Raw genomic sequence first — 15,208 nt, forward strand, 5'->3', positions numbered from 1 at the left:
AAAGTAAAAAATGCTGTCAAAGCACTTTTCAAAAAGACCTTAATAAATGGAAAGACATATGTTCAGAAAATTGAAGTTGTTAATTTTCCCCAAATTTAAATACAGTATTTTTACAATTTCTATAAAAATATCTAGCACATGTTTTTGTAAATTTAAATTAGATCATTCTAATATTTATATCAAAAGACAAGAAAGCTGGAATAGGTAAAACAATTTTAAATAAGAATAAAGTAGAAAATATAAATCAACCCAGTTTTAAGTTTTAATATCTAACTGTAACAATCACGAATTCTGGTACTACCAGAGGGATGAAATACACACAAACACACACAAATTATTTTTGATGAGGTTGAACAAGCAATTCAATGAGAGAAGTGTAAACTTTTCTATATATGGTGCTGGAGATATTGGACATCCTCCTGCAAAAAGAAAAATTGAACCTTGGCCTAAGCCTCATACCTTAAACAAACAAGAAAACTAACAAAAATTTTAGTAAAATCATATAGAAAATAATATCGGAGGGGTCTATGGCTGGATAAAGAGTTCTTAGACTTGATACCAAAAACACTATCTATAAAATTAAAATAATAATTTGGTTGCCATCAAATTTGACAAAAAATAATTTATCTGTGAACAACTCTGTTAAGAAGATGAAAAGACTAGATACAGATTGGAAGGAATTTGCAAAGGACATGTCTGATAAAAGGATAGAATATATAAAGAACTCTCAAAACTCATGTTTAAAAAAGTCACTCCATTTGAAAAAATGAGCAAAAGATATAAACAGACATTGCACTGAAGAGAATATACAGATAGCAAATAAAGACATGAAAACTTCAACATCATCAGCCAGCAGGGGAATGCAAATTAAACCACAATGAGATCCCCATTTATCAACGTAGTTACATTGAATTAAATTTTAAAAATATATATTGACAGTATCAAATATTGGTGAGAAACTGGATCTCTAATACACTTCTGAAAAATGGTTTGGTGGATTTTCTAAAGAAATGAAGATCTTTGTCTGGTTCATACAAAAACAAATACAAAAATGTTTGTAGCTGCTTAATTTGTTACACCAAAAACTGGAATCCAGGTAACCTTCAACTAGAAAATGTTAAACATACTCTGTTATATTTATACCATGAAATACTACTGAGCAATATAAAGGAATAAACTGTTGATAGGTGCAGCATACTGGATGAATCTACAGAGAATTATGCTTAGTAAAAAATCTAATCACAAATGATTGCATGCTATATTACTTTTGAAATGACACAACTATAGAAACAGAAAACTGATGAGTGGTTAAAGAGCTGGCAGAGAAGGAAGGAAATGGTTATGGCTTTAAGAGCGCAACATATGAGATCCTTTTAGTGACAGAAATATTTTGTATCATATCTGTATATGTATCTCAGATATATATTGTAATATTGCTTTGTAAGGTGCCACCATTGGGAGGAACAGTGCAGAGTACATGAGTCGGGCACGGTGGCTCACGCCTGCAATCCCAACACTTCAGGAGGCCGAGGTGGGTGGATTACTTGAGGTCAGGAGATTGAGACCAGCCTGACCAACATCGTGAAACCCCGTCTCTACTAAAAACACAAAAAGTAAGACCGGCATGGTGGCATACGCCTGTAGTCCCAGCTACTCGGGAGGCTGAGGCAGGAGAATGGCATGAACCCAGGAGGCGGAGCTTGCAGTGAGCCTAGATCCTGCCACCGCACTCCAGCCTGAGCGACAGAACGCAACTCTGTCAAAAAAAAAAAAAAAAAAAAAGTACATGAGAGATCCATCTGTATTATTTCTTATGACAGCATGTGACTCTATCTCCAAATAAATGTGAATCTATCTCCGAATAAAAAATTTCATTAAAAAAAATAGCCCCATGGGTAGTAGCTGCCATATTGGGCAACACAATTCTATACTATAACTATTATATCTTATGCATGTATCCACCCCACTATTTTGTGAAGAATTTAAACCTGCAGGCTTTCTTAAATGTATCTATTTTAAGTAAAGTATCTCACACTTGCCTATAGTACAATAGTCAATAGATGTTAAGTTTTTGGATACTTTTTTATGTGTTTTATAGATATTTTGTTTTGAATTTTCTTTCTTTCGGCTAAATTAGACTACTAAGTTTCATGAGCTGAAATGGGGATTTTTATCACTTCATGTCTATAGTCTCAGCATAGAGGTGATGTTTAATAAGTTTCACTTTATAAACCTTCAAAGCACATCAAAGGTCTGTGCATTGAACTTACTAGTACGGTGAATAAGATTCTATCCTATAAATTGTCCCATTAGCACAAGTCTTGAGAGAGCTGAACTTCTGCTCCCATGAACAAACATGCTACAGTCTATCACAGTATCCAAGGGGCAGGAGTGTGTGCTTGTCATTAAGGGCAAGTAGCCAAATGCTAGGATTTCTGAAAACATGGGTGAGACAGAGTGAGAGAATCCAGAGACATTATTTCCATAAGATAAATTATTTGTCAGCAAGCAGAAGCTAACAGCCACTGGGTAGGAGTTCTGGAATTAAAATTAGATTATGAACAGAGACCACTATATATAGAATGCAAGAACTTTGCATTTAAAAGAGATTTTAGGAATACATACGATTCCACGTTAGAAATTCCAGGAAGAAGCCAAATTTGGAAGTCAAAATTGAAAACTGTAAAACAGATATTTAAGATCAAGCAGGATGAAATTAATTATTAAATCATTTCATTTTTTTCCTTGAATATTCCATAAATGTGAATTATAGGAATTTCATGTATATCTGGTCTCAGGTTATGACCACTCTTAAGTGAATGTTTATAATGCTCTTAAAAATCTGGTTGGGAGCAGTGGCTCACGCCTGTAATCCCATCACTTTGGGAGGCCAAGGCAGGTGGATCACCTGAGGTCAGGAGTTCGAGATCAGCCTGGCAAACATGGTGAAACACTGTCTCTACTAAAAATAAAAAATTTAGCTGAGTGCAGTGGCACGCACCTGTAATCCCAGGTACTCCGGAGGCTGAGACGGGAAAATTGCTTGAACCCAGGAGGTAGAAGTTGCAGTGAGCCGAGATTGCGCCACTGAACTCTAGCCTGGGTGACAAAGCAAGACTCCGTCTCAAAAAGAAATAAAACGTCACCTAAGGTGTTGATCCAAAATGTAGATTTCTGGGATTATCATAAAATATTATTGTTAAACATGTCTGGTGTGTATCTGTATGTGCATGTCGATTAACAACCCATATAATTATGATGCAAGTTATTGGACCAAATTTAGAAAGAAGCCCTGCCCTATAGCTGAGAGGAAACTAATCCTCCAGGAGTGACAAAAGTCTCTACCTGTGGAGATGAGGTAATGCAGAGATGAATCTGGCATTAGTTGCCAAAAATACATTTGATAACTGATTTACACATGCCACAAAGTATATTTATTTTGAGCCCAAGACTGATGGCCCTATACTTCACATGACTAATTGAAATTAATAAAAGTAATTATCCATAGAGCATACTGGAGTTTGCCTTTCTCTGCCAACTCATTTTTCTTGTTTCTCAATAAATGCTACCAGGAAGCAGGAGAAAATGATTTTGGGCAATAAATTGTTGAACGCTGTGGAGAGCCATTTTTAATGATAGGTCACCTTTCGACCTTAGAACTAGGAGGAACTAGGTTACTTCTCTAAAGTGTACTAATCATAACCCTTGTAGAACACCAACTAGGCTAAATAAATGGACTGTGTAAATTACACAAGTGGATATGTTGTCAGTTTGCCTTGCTAACCTTCACTAAAGCAGGAGTCACTGCTCTCATTAATTCTTCATTTTCTCAAGTTAATTAACTAGTGTGTGGTGCAGTGTCCTCATTTTAAAAAATGAAATAATACTATATTAATATAAGGTGTTGTGATGGTTGATCACATTTTTATAAAACTCTGCAAGATTAGTGAGAGAAATAATGCCAAGCTTAAATCATGTTAAGATTGCATTTAAACATCTTAATTATAGTTGTAAAATTTATAATTAAAATATACTCATAGCATAGGATAAGCTCCAATCTATATTACTATATTACCAAATTTGTGTAGACTGTATTTCCATCACATGTTGTAAATGCAGGCAAATTCTAACTGCTGCTCAAAGTTCTGCTTTAAAATTCTCTTTTTCATTATTTTAACATGCACTCATAGTCTTTGGGCATTAAAATATTTTGGAATATCTTTAAATGTCTTTGATGGGCTATCAGACCACATCATATGACCTCTGACCATTTGCTATAACTAAAATTCACAGTGATAGCTTATTTAAGGGTAAATGACAGATTAACACAATAATCGCTCTGATGAGTGCTTTATAGCTAGACTTGACCATTTTCTTTATGGTCTAGAAGGACCATATGGTTTATAAGAACACCGTCAGGATAGTTCTTATAATTGAAATAGAAGAATGTGCCTTGAAATACCCTTTACAAAAATGTTACAATAGGTTGATTTAGCTAACTTAGTAAAACTGTTTAAAAACACCTGAAAATCAACCAGCGTAATCACCTGATGTTACCTTTGAACAAATACACAGCAATTTGTTCTTTTTTTGTTTTGTTTTTCATATTGGTTCTAGAAAGTATGTGAAATTGCATATGCACATTTGTAGATATATAAATGTGTGTGTGATATTTATATAAAAATTTAGTAATCAAGGGCTTTGAAAAATACTTCCCTTCTATTTAATTCCTATATATTCCCAATGCGCTCTGTGAACTTTATGGCTCATTTCATAGTGACACATATGCAAAAATCCATTCCCATAGCAGAATCGTCAAGACAGATCTGCTTAACTTACATATTCAAAAAATACTATTCATTCTTAAAAAGAGGAGAAGCTTTTGCAACAACATGAATGGACCTAGAGGACAGTATGCCAATTATAATGTCAGGAATTAAAAACCAAATATGACATGATTTCACTAATGTGTAGATTCTAAAAGACTTGAACTCATAAAAGAAGAGAAGACAATAGGGTTTACAAGAGTCTGGAAGAGGTGGGAGATGGAAAAAAGGTGGATATTGATCAAAGAGTACAAAGTTTCTGTTAACTAGGAGGATTAAGCTTTAGCAATGAAATCTATTGTAGTAGAATAGTAACTAAAATAAACAGTAATGCATTGTACATGTAAAAATTGCTAAAAATAAGATTTTAAATAATTTCAGTACAAAAAAATAGGTACTCATGTGGAGTGATGAATTTGTTAATTAGCTTGATTTAATCATTTCACATTGTAAACACACATCAAAACTTCACATTGTACCCTATAGTTATACAAAATTATTTGTTAATTAAAAATAAAGTTTTAATATGTAATTTGAGCCAATTACAGAATTAACACATTAGAAGCAAATTGAGTGCTGTGAGACTGCCAAATAATAACTATCTACACATTTAGAAGAAAAACTTTTGAAGTGTGCAACTTTGAAAAAAATATATATCCATGACCAAAAGGAAGGTGTGAGCAAGAGTCATTTATATTTGACTAATATCTATTAAGTAGAAAACTTGAAGTTATCTTTTCAAATTTTGTAAGTAAAAAATATTAAAATCTTATTAGTAAACTTTGTTTTTCCTAGTGGCATGAGAGTAGAAAAATAATCATTTTTATAATTAGTCTATTAATTCAAAAGGTATTATCTTTTCTGCTTCTATAAAACTATTGGTGATATGATAATTTCTATACATATCTACCTGTGTAAACTCTGTTTTTTTTGTATTCTCTTCTCTTTAAATATTGATAAGTTCTCAGGATTCTCTTCTATGCTCATTTCTAATTTTATATTCCCTTCCTGGATATCTTATCCACTCCTGACCAATACTATTTTTTTCTATATTTATTTCTCCATGCCAGATCACTGATGGGAGCACCAAACTATGTACCTAAGTGCCTAATGGATACTACTAATTGGATTCTAATAGTCCAGTAAGAAATATAGTGCCTAAAACATAGGAAATTCCCTATTGTTGCTAAAACGTCCCCCATCCCAACAAATGTTACAATGCTTAGCCTAACTGGTCAAGTCACAAATTTAAGCATCACCTTATTCTTCTCTTCCTTCACCTACTGCAGTCTACCCACATGTTACTTTCATTCCGCTTCCTAAATTGTTCTCTAATCCCTCCATCTTTTTCAAACTCTACTACCACAACCCTAGTCAAAGACTGTTTCTCTCACCTAGATAACCACATTGTCCTCTTACCCAGTCTATCTTTTTTCTCTCTTGTGCTTCTCTAATCTATTCTTCAATTGCAGTGTTAATAACATTCCTAAATTAAATTCTGATTGTGAAATACCAATGCTTAAGGTCTATCAATGACTCTTCATTGATAAACTCCATACTACATGTCATACCTAAACTTCCCTTCATAATTCTTGGCCCTTGCTTAATTCTTTAATTACCTCAATCTGACACTTCTTTCTTTATTCAAATTCTAGAAAGTACTGATGATGATCAGTTTTCTGATTATGTCATATCTTTTTTTTTTCCTTTATGGATCATTGTTTCAATCAAAACAATCTCTTTGACTTCTACCCAATTCTTCCATTCCCTTTGCAACATAATGTGAAGGAGTTTTCACACACTCTGTACTCGTTTTCTCACCTGCTGTAGCCTTCTCAATGCATTACACTTCCATATTCAACTCCGACACACCTAAAACTGTTCTTGTTAAGAAGTTTAGGCAGATGAAGCTAATAATCACTATTATATTCTTATTTGTTTTTCACTCATATTCAAGAGGTATGCCTGATCTCCCTTTCTTGAAAAAAATAACTTTTTTCTTGGCTTTTGTAACAACAATTTCCTTATTTGCCTATGATTTTACTGGGTAATTTCCTAATTTTTCTTATTAGATGTACTTTTTTTTTTTTGGTCTCTTTTTAAGTGGTGGTAGGCCAGAGATTAGTTCAAAGTCCCTATTTTACCCTCTGCACAGTAACACCAGATGGACTCATTGTCTCAGGGTTTTAAATGCCATCTATGGGTTGATGACTCAAAAGTTGTAACGCTGAATTTCTATTCTCCATACTCATGTACCTAACTGCTTACTTGAAGTATTCAGTTTCATATGTAGATTTGTCTCCCTTACTCATTTTTACCAAACTTATCCATCTTCATAAATGGTACCACTCATAATTTGCTGAAGACAAAATCCTAGAAATAATATTTGATTCTATTTTTCCTAAAACTGACATATACAATACATTAGCAACTCTTTGAGCTCTGCATTTAGAAATTCTTCCATGAACCTCAGGGTCTAAGGTCTGTGATCTTTTGAGTAACCTTAGAGCACACTGTATTTTTCCTGCTCATGGACAAACTCTTTGATAGCAAAGACAGCTTCTATCTCTTTTACAGTTATTACACCAGAACCACCTACCAAACCTCATAGACATATGCATAAATGAAAATATAATTTGAGTAAATTTTATAGTAGTACATCTTTTACATTCCCCAACATGCCTCTCTCTGTATATGTTTATTTTACTCTGCCAGCAGTAGAGCTTATTTAGTTTTATATGCTGAGTTCTCAGATAAGAAAATGAAGTAAAATTTTTCCAACATTCTTTATTGCAGTGCTTCCAAATCTTTAATGTACATATGAAACAAGGACAGATGTTGTTAAAATTCAATTTCTTGTTTAATAGTTCTGAAGTAGAGCCTGAAATTTTTCAATTCTGGCAAGCTCCAAAAAGAAGCAAGCATTGCTTTCTTGACCACAGTTTCACTGGCAAAGATTTAAAGACAATCAGTATTACAGCTATATGATTAAAATAATTTAAGCAATAAATTAAATAAAATTTGGGGAATTAAAATGCAACCTAACTTTTTATCCAAATCTAGCAAGTGGTATTTTTATTTTTATTGCAAGCTTTCAGAATTCATATTAGGATATTTTAAAGTCTAAGTGTTGTATGAAGAGCAGTATATTAATTATAATGGTGTTAACTTCATTTAAACTTACCTGTATGTTGATTATTCTTCCTCTGTAAAATTAAGCCACACAGATAAAACATTCTGCTATACTTAACAAGATAGATATTTGTATAAAATGAAAGTTCAGATATTATCCATAGCGTAAATATTTATCATGCAGTACAACTAAGGGGAGACTATATCCAGATGATTTCTTCTTGGAAACAATATTTTGCAGCAATGGAATGTGATATGAGTTAGGTACACTTTAGTATGACTATCTTCCAGAAAGTGCTTTATTTTCTGAGGAAATAAGCATCTGTTTAGATCATAATAAAAGGAGAATAATAGAACAATTCTGGAAATCCCATCTTTTGCTACTTTTTCTGATTATCTGAGGATCAGTTGATAACGCTATTCTTTTTAAACGCATCATTTTAATAGACTAAAAACAATGTTAAAACTAAAATATAATAAAAGTCTTAAAAATCATACTGGCCAATGAAGTCATTCAAAGGAGACATTGGATAATATGAAATTCAAATGACGTTAGTTAACTCAGTGAAAATGTAAATGTGTATGATAAAAAACAAACAAACATTTAAGTTGTGCAAATTTATATGCAAATAAATAATTGTTTCTGGTTTCAAAACTGTACAATCACATTTCTGATCTAACAGTTCACCATGGCTATTACTAGCATTATTATAAACAATTATAATAATCAAAAATTAATTCCTATATTTTAAAATCCTATAGTTTGAAATTAGCTAAATATTTGTGTCTTTTCTTCATGAAGTCCTAGCACAGAAAGATAAAGTGACATTTGATTCCATATTTAAATATTTTCTGACCACCACAGTGATGAGAGTAGTTTTAGCCTCTAAGTAGAGTAAGTATGTTAGAGTTATTGAGTACTTACCATAAAATTTAGGTAAAGTTTGACTTTTATAAGAATAGTATAAATTAGGTATATAAACACCAAGCTGATAGTCATTCTTAACTATATTTGACTTGTAAAAAATACCTCAAGAAGGCCGGACGCGGTGGCTCATGCCTGTAATCCCAGCACTTTGGGAGGCCAAGGCGGGCAGATCACGAGGTCAGGAGATCGAGACCATCCTGGCTAACACGGTGAAACCTCGTCTCTACTAAAAATACAAAAAAAATTAGCTGGGTGTGGTAGCAAGCAGCTGTGGTCCCAGCTACTCAGGAGCCTGAGGGAGGAGAATGGCGTGAACCCGGGAGGCGGAGCTTGCAGTGAGCCGAGATCGCACCACTGCACTCCAGCCTGGGTGACACAGCGAGACTCCGTCAAACAAAAAAAAAAAAACAAAACAAAACTCACGAAAGGAAAATTGTAGTTTATTTGCATTCCTTTCATTTTTAATGTACATTTTGTCTCCACTGATCATTTTAAATATCTGTAAGACAAACGAAGTTTCTATAATATCCCCAGTAAACTCTTAATCGTAGTTATCAGAATCATTCCATAACACATGTTAAAAAATACGCATGTTTGATATTTTCAGATATTTAAAGAACTATCTTATAATGATATTCAAGGGAAAGTATCCTAAGAGAATTAACACAGAAACAGAAAATCAAATACCGCATGTCCTCACTTGTAAGTGGGAGCTAAGCATTGAGTACACATGGCCACAAAGAAGGAAACAACAAACACTGAGGTCTATTGAGGTTGAAGGGTAGAAGGTGGATGGGGATTGAAAACTACCTGTCAGGTGGGTATTATGCTGATTGCCTGGGTAACAAAATTCTGTATGCCAAACTCTGATGACACAGAATTTACTCATATAACAAATCTGCACATGTACCACTTGAACCTAAAATAAAAAGTTGGAAACAATAAAATAAAATAAAACAAAAAGTAAGCCAGAAATATTATATATCTACAAATTAAAGTGCCCAAAATATTTGTGGACTTGTCCAAATTATTAAATTCAATTTATTGAATACCAATTCTTTGGAGGGAATATTTATGCTCCATTACTCATATTCCCAAGGAAGAAAGAATTATATGTGAGGAATAATTCAGCCTCCCGGTTTCCCTCCATACATTACAAATTTCCATGTGAGAAAGTACCATTTACCTGAGAGATAAGAGAGAGAATAGAGAGTCCATTTTTTTATGGAGAAACATTTCTTAAGGATTGGCCTACTTTTCTCACCAACTATGAATGAGTGCTTTATCAATATGAGAGTTCTACCATTGTCCAGTATGGCTTGTGATGAAATAAATAATTTCAATATGAAGAGAGTGTGGGTGGAGTGGGGAGGTGGGCAGTTTTAAAAGCATACGGTATTGCTGAGTAATATTCAGCAGTAGATCACATCTTTGTTTTACAAGCAAATTTGGCATGATTAACATTAATAGATTTGGGTGCTTATTAAATTAGTTTCTATAGGCAAAGCAATTAGAAGAGTGACAAACAAAATACATATGATATCTAAGTGTTAGCCATTATCAATACTATCATTTTGTTATATTGATTAATATGTTTTGTTCTTCATCTCTCTAAATCTTCTGCCACTACTGGTCCCATTATGGATTGTAAGAGAGCAGTATTGTTATTGTTCCCTTGAACACCCAAAAAGATCATTAAATGCTTTATAGCAAAGTAATCCTACAAAGTAAAGAGAAGGTACATAACTTGACCCAGGTCTCAAACTTGTTCAGTTGGCTAAACCTGGAATATAACGTCTATCTGCATCATGTCAAAGCTAGCACCCTTTCCTATTTCTCAGTGCCTCTCAGAAATAAAATTTAAAAAGTTAGGCTCTAAATTGTTATTTTTTTCTGTTATTAATCCAAAGAGTAACATCAACAACAAAACCAAAAATAAATTTCTTTTTCACGCTTAAAGAGAAAAATACATGTGAAGCATCACAAGCTGTAATTTTTTTCCATTTAAGACTTAAAAATTTTAATGAGAAACAGTTTAATAGACATAAAATTAACACTAATACACTTTTTAATATGTCTTACAAAGCAATCTTGTAAAGTTGAATTGATGAGGCTTTCAGTTAAAGGATTCAATGTTAAGACAAAAGTTCAAATTTCTGCTTTCAGATTGGTGTTAATTTTCTCAATGTGTATTTGCTGATGTGATTGGATATAAATATAATCAATAGTCATTTATGATATATTTTAGTAATGACATGCATTTAAATATTGATTATCCTGTTATTTGTGATTTTCAATTTTTGCTTGATACTGTTATAAAACTTATCAAATATCCTATTTCTATGCTCCTTTTACTTCTATTTTATTACTTCACTTTCCCAATCCACAATTATGGATTGGGAAACCTTTCATTACTTTCATAAGCTTTAATTCCATTGTTCTTATTTCAGTTTTGTTCAACATCTGTTATGAACTGCGACTGCCTCATTTTTGGTAGATATAAAAAGATAATAGTTTTTTTTTGACTAGGAAAACTCCTTCAAAATGGTACTTTGTACATATAAGGTGATGAGTTAATTCTAACTGAGTCAAATTAAATTTAATTGAAGTAATGCATTCTGCTATCATCTCTCATTTTATTTAAAAAAATGTATATATTGGAAAACACATTTACCTCTGAACCTTGGAGTTATGAAAGTCCTCCAGTAAAAAGAAGTAATTTATGTTTTTTCACCTCATGGATTTCACATCACTCAGAAACACATGGAGAAACTTTCAATGAGGCATCCACAGGAAGGCTCAGTGGGATGTCTGACAGTTTAAAGTAAAGAGAAGAAGGATCTGGAATTTGTAAGGATAACCTACAAAAGACACCAACATAAAACAACCTTCCTAGTTTTATGTTCCCCTTTGTCAATAAAAAATGAAACTACTAAACTATAGAACAAACAAGTGATCTGTATTTGGGCAATTTCTTATATATAATTTTAGCTCTGTCACCTCGGACTGGCATGTCTGTATCTTTATGGTGCTATTATATTGTATGTCACAAAGAGAAAGCACCAAAGCAATTTTCATGAATACATGAAACTAAACCTTACATGAAATCATCTAGGGAAAAGTATGCCATCCTTATAAAAGTGTTCAGAGTTTTGGAGAAGATTAATATATTTTGTTAAAATGGTTGGCATACATTATCCATTAAATTAGTTGCACATACACATCCCTATGATTTATCACTACAAAAAATATACATTCCCATTTATGGTGAGTTATACACACAAATGCACACAAAAAAGTGCAATGGAAATAAATGCAAAACAAGAAATTTGTTTGATAATACTAAATATAACAAGTTTTAAGCAAATTTAAGGAGTACATTGCAGAACTATGTGTAAAAACTAATGTGAAGAAACAGAACATTAAACAAATAGCCTAATTAAAAGCTACTTTTTACATTTTAAGGAAAGCAATTATAGTTTTAATCAGTTATTAGAATGGAATTAAATTAAGGGTATATCAGTTACACATTCATGGTACCAAAAATACTGAATATTATTATTTGAAAGAGATATTGATAAGCAATTTATTGAATATGAATTCATAACAATGCTACTACTTGTGGCTTTCATAGAGAAGAATGAAGAGTGAGGAGGGAAACAAATAAATTTACCAAAAAAAAAGAAGAAGAAAAAGAAAGCAATGTGAAGCAAAGGCAGTAAAATTTAATGGAAAATGATTAATGTTCTGATTCTGATTGGATAGCCAATGTAGATTGTCTTGCTTTAATGTTAGTGTGCTCATTAATTGTGTTAAAGTCAGCTACCAAAATCTATATTTATGTATTTTCCTTATCTGCTGATCAAATATTATTTCAGTTAAATATGACAGGAAAGGTATGGGCAAACAAACTTTGAAAATATGGTACTCATGTTGAATGTCCTTTAAGTTAGGTTTCTGTCATTTTTACATTTATATTTCATATTCTATGTAAGGTTTTCTTGTGGGACTGTCATAAACCACTAGTAGTGCTTATTTTTCACATGAGCTGTGATCAAAACATCAACATTTTGCCAGAGGCTTTTCTTTCAGTTTGTTGTATACCCACCAACTTCTTCTTTGGAGTCATTAAAAAGCACTCATGGAACATTCTATGGATAGGTTATGCATGACATACTCACTGATGCTATAGTAAAATGCCACATATTTATCACTTTGTAACAGTTTTTTAAAGGTTACTGGCAAGGTTGTTAAAAGAAAACAAGATAGAATGAGAAAAATTGTATTATGTGGGGTTTTGAGAGATATATATATATATATATATATATATATATATATATATATATATATATATATATACTTGGCTAGATCCTTTTTCCTGACTTGTCATTTTCTTTTGAACCCTCAAATGTACTTGAGAAATTTATGATATGAAGTGAGAATCGTGAGATACTTAGTGACTACAGATAAATATATCAAGGCTGAATATCTAAAAGTAAATTACAAAGGGTGAGAAGCCAAGCACAGCACAGTAAACATAAGAGTTTGTTTTGAAAATGCTGTAACTATTATATCTTACAGTGGGAAATAGCTTGCAGCTAATGCTAAGCTTCTGCTATTGTTGCCATTCTTTTAATTTATATCTTGTTTATTATTTCTTCAATTTACACAAAAAGTAAAGCATTTTCTATGTATGTAACAATCATAACAACATATAGCAAAATATTGTTAGAAATAATTTAACTCTTCAAAGAAAAATAACTTATTTTAGTGAAAACAACTTGTTTTCAATTCAGTCTTACTAGTTAAAAAAGATTTATCTTCCTCTCTTACAATATAAAGTTTCCACTTAATTAATATCTAACTAGAAAATAGGATTATTCTAGGTTAATCACTTTTTCACTGGGGGTTCAAGCATTTCTGAAAAAGCTAAAGGAGAATGTACCACAGAGAGCAGGTTCTTCATGCACTTTTATGAAATCACCACAATGGCAGAAAATAATATTTATCTCAGCATCATAGCTCAGTGGTATTTATTAGCCACCTAAAATCATAAAAATATTTCCAACATAAGAAGCATATCATGCAGACCTGACTTTTTTTATCTGTACATGCTAAATATCTTATATCTCATAATTCTCATGGCAGGGTAATCATGCAGAGACTGTCAAAGGATGAGCTGAATAATATGGTTGAAAGAGTCCTGCTGTTATTTTTTAATCTTAAATGAGTCACTTAATCATGTATATGTCCCAATGGCTTGTTATTTAAAATACAGAATTTAGACTAAATCAATACTTTTCAATCTGCTTCTAGAAGCTTCTGTTGTTATTCACAAAACATTTGGCTCTAATTACCATAAAAACTTAGTATTTGGAGATGGCTGATGATCATTTGAATTCTGCTCAGCTGTGGAACAGGAAAGAGTGCTTAAGACAGCTACCCATAGAGACTGCATTGTCTGCTGGAGGTCCAAATCACTCAACATCCATGGTCACTTGAGATGTCCCAGTACCCCACAGCCTAGTTTCTCAAAATATTTTGCCTAAAAAATAAAAATTATTTTACTGAAATAAAAATCAAGTAGTCTTTATTCCAATAATTTTAAGTAATCATTAACATTCTCTAATTCCAGAAATCAATTTACTGATAAATTTATCTCTTTTGACTATAAGAGAACTAGATTATCCCTGAAACTTTGAAGCTATTCATTAATTATATTCCTGAACAATTAATTTAGATTGTGTATTCTGTGTCTGTCTACCTAAAGGGGATCTGAAGTTTGTAACAATATTTGTAATAATAGATACATTTTGGGTCCTAGTGGGAAAAACATGCTTGGGAATAACCATTTCTCAGCCACAAAATACTGGGAGAGGCTCAAGCAATAGACAGTAAATATTGCCCAAAGTGATAGTCTGTAAGATAACATTATAACAATACCCTAATACCTGGAAGAAGACCCATGTTGATGAGAGAGACTCTTTGGGGAAACGTGTATCTCCTTTGAACAAGAGTAGCTCCAGAGTGTTTTCTTGTGATGAAACTAAGGAGAGTATCAACACTCACATTTTAGTTTTATTATCCATGTATATTTAAGACATTATCAGGCTCAAGTTTGTTAATAATGCAGGTTTTGAAGCCCACTGCCTGCCTTATAATTATTCTTCTTTGGCACCTGGATGAGATAAGATAATGACCGGAATAGGATAACAAAGAAGGAAGCCTCTGTTACAGCATTAAGATATTTGTATTGTATCAGAATTTGTTAATAAAGAGAAACTCTAGAGAGGAAATAGCAGAACAAAATCCACATGGCAGG

General features: G+C 32.5%; 1 long non-coding RNA gene across 3 annotated transcripts in view; it reads right to left on the reverse strand.

Moving 5' to 3' along the window:
• LOC134759896 (uncharacterized) overlaps positions 1-8,923 on the reverse strand; it is a 132,244-nt gene extending 123,321 nt beyond the window's left edge. For all 3 annotated transcript variants that reach the window (XR_010136793.1, XR_010136791.1, XR_010136792.1), the window contains exon 1: positions 8,884-8,923. This is a non-coding gene — a long non-coding RNA (uncharacterized LOC134759896). The remainder of the gene's footprint in view (positions 1-8,883) is intronic.
• Between the last annotated feature and the right edge of the window lie 6,285 nt (positions 8,924-15,208).

This window comes from Pongo abelii, chromosome 14, assembly GCF_028885655.2.
Source record: "Pongo abelii isolate AG06213 chromosome 14, NHGRI_mPonAbe1-v2.0_pri, whole genome shotgun sequence".
Taxonomy (NCBI): Eukaryota; Metazoa; Chordata; class Mammalia; order Primates; family Hominidae; genus Pongo; species Pongo abelii.